Genomic DNA, 2,965 nt, shown 5'->3' with positions numbered 1-2,965 from the left:
CTGCGGGCAGCCCGGGCCCCTCCCGGCATCCCGGTACCCTGCGGGCACCCGGCACTCTGCGGGCATCCCCGGCAACCTCCGGGCACCCAGCACCCTGCGGGCAGCCCGGGACCCTCCGGGCACCTGGTACTCTGCGGGCACCCAGCACCCTGCGGGCAGCCCGGGACCCTCTGGGCACCCGGTACCCTGCGGGCACCTGGTACTCTGCGGGCATCCCCGGCAACCTCCGGGCACCCGGCACCCTGCTGGCAGCCCCAGCAACCTTCAGGCACCCAGCACCCTGCGGGCAGCCCGGTACCCTCCAGGCATCCTGGCAACCTGCAGGCATCCCAGTACTCTGTGGGCACCTGGCACCCTGTGGGCATTCTGGTACCCTGCGGTCATCCTGGTACCCTCCAGGCACCCCTGGCAACCTCCAGGCACCCCAGCACCCTGTGGGCATCCTGGTATCCTGCGGGCATCCCGGTACCCTGCAGGCATCCCCGTACCCTGCAGGCATCCCCGGCACCCTGTGGGCACCAGGGCACCCTGCGGGTATCCCCAGTACCCGGCAGGCATCCCAGCACCCAGCGGGCACCCTGGTACCCTGCAGGCATCCCAGTACCTGCCCCTTAACCCACAAGGCCCATGCAAAGATGCCCCATGAAAGGTGCCCCCAGCACCAGCTGGGTCCCAAGGAGGAAGAACAGGTCTTACTTTTCACCAGCATCTTGGTGCAGAGGCAGGTAAGGCAGTTAGATCACACAAGCAGCTTGCTTGCAGGGAGGATGTTCTCCAGCAAAGAAAGTAAAGGCCAATGCTTCCCAGGAATCGTCCCTAAACAGGGGGAGAAGCTGGTTGATGTTCCTGACACTGTCCCACAAATCAGACAAAAGGCTAAGTTTCATTCGTGAAAAACATCATCTTTAACAGAACTAAAATAATTCAAAAAAAAAAAAAAAAAATCAGGCACTCAAAATGCTTCTTGGGTTTGCCTTAGTATTTTGCAGAGTGGTCTGACTTGCTGAGGTCCCTCAGTGGAGATCTGAACAGCCTGGCTTGTTGAGTAGGAGATGCTCCTTTTGACACCCAGGGACTGCGACGTGCCCAAAGCATGTCAGCGTTGTGGCAGTCCAGGCCCCAGGCTGTTGTGTCCTGAAAAAGCGATGAGTTCTCCTTCAGTGCCACTTCCTGATGGAAGCACATCAGAGCCCCAGCTGGGATCACAGTGCAAAAACACACCCGGCTCAACTCTTGCTAACGAGCAAACAGCCCTGACTTGTCCCTATTAAAATCCCCCTGCCGTGAGCCTGGCCGGGTGTATAATGTGATTGTTTGCATGGCTATTTGTGGCTACCTGAAACCCCACCGCTGCTCTTCAGCATGTAATGGCTCTGAAGAGGGACGGTTTCCATCTACACACACGATTATGCCCATTATGTGTATTTATATTTTATTAGCGGCAGTTACGATGTACATTAAGGAGATGATGAGAAGCATCACCATGCTGGATAAAGCTGTGCTTTGAAACCTTGAGAAGAACATGCCGGCAATTCCAATGGAGCCAGAGGGCACCCTCTCCCCGTCCCAAAGGCCTGATCCTGTTACCACAAAGGCACAATTCTCCTTGGCTTCAGAGGGAGGGAGGCCTGCACCTCGCCCCCGGTTCCAGGCGGGCTGGCTGTATGCTCTGGGGAGATGTGCCGCTCCAGCACAGTCATGGTCGGAGGGCGAAATCCTCGTGCTGGTGGCGTTCATGTGCTGCCTTTCCACTCCCCGCCTCCTCCGCTTTACAGAGGTCGTGGCTTGCAGACAGAGGTCTGTACTCCCAGAAGCACATCCCTGTAAACAGCTGTATAACCACGTGGCACTGAATGGATATTGCAACTGTCTTTCCCCAAGGGAAAGCTATTCTCCCACTCAATGGTCCCCTTTAGTTCTATTCTGTTCCTTATCCCTGGGGTCCATGCTGAGAAATGCTCCAGCAGGGAACCACATCAACACGATACCACTCTCATTAAAATGATGCTGTAGCAAGCGATTAAATGCTGGCGTGGAGGTTGGGCTGACCCGGGGCCTGGAGGAAGGCAGGCCCTGAGAGTGCTTGCACCTCCTGCAGCTCCCTGATTTGGAGGCAGGACGGGAATAGTTTGTATTTCACCATCACTTAGAGCATCCTGCTGCCCTGCCGCCCACACCTCGGGATAGCCGAGGAGCCAGGCAGAGCCGAAATGCCGGCCGGCTCCCAGCGCATCCCTCGCCCACGCACCACCTGTCTGCCCCAGCCTCTTCCCAGCTGCTTCCCAGGGTTTTAGGGCCATTTGCAAGGTTGGAAAATCCCAGCAGGCCTGAGGAGAGGGTGCCTGCTCCCTTGTGGGGTGGTGAATCCCAGAGGTGAGCACGGGCAGACATTTATCCCGACTGCTTTTCCTAAAAGGAGAATCCTTGGAAGGAGCAGCGATAGCCAGCTGGTTGATCTAACCAAGGCAGAGCAGCCCTGCGTTGGTGGCAGGGAGAGGGAAAGGGGCAAAACAGGGTTTTTTCCTGCACCAAAACAAGTCAGGCATTTGGGGCATTTTCCTGATATTCCAGCCAGCGCTGCACGGGTTGGGAGATCTAGGGAGCGAAGAGGCAGGATAACTTTGGGTAAAGGGCAGGCAGCAAAGGCTGTTTTGGGTTCCTTTAAGCCCTTCAGCTGCCAGAGCAGCAGGACCCACTCAAGAAACTATTTTATTTCAAGAATCCCTGCAGATAGAGGGGGGAAAAAAAACCCCAACATTAAAGTCACTGAAGCCAAATATTTGGCTTATTTGCACACCCTAATGAGGGCTTCTAGCAGCCATAAAATCAAGACCGGGCTTTGCTGTCTGCTGGAGAGCACCTCCCAGCAAAGGGCAGTGCTGGGGGCCAGGGTGGACCCCCACCCCATGCCCAGGGCGGCCGTCTCAGTAGGGCAGGGAGGGCCCGGGTGGGGGTGAGGGGCGGT

Source organism: Pygoscelis adeliae, unplaced genomic scaffold, assembly GCF_000699105.1.
Source record: "Pygoscelis adeliae isolate BGI_AS28 unplaced genomic scaffold, ASM69910v1 Scaffold637, whole genome shotgun sequence".
Classification (NCBI taxonomy): Eukaryota; Metazoa; Chordata; class Aves; order Sphenisciformes; family Spheniscidae; genus Pygoscelis; species Pygoscelis adeliae.
This window is presented reverse-complemented; position numbering follows the sequence as displayed.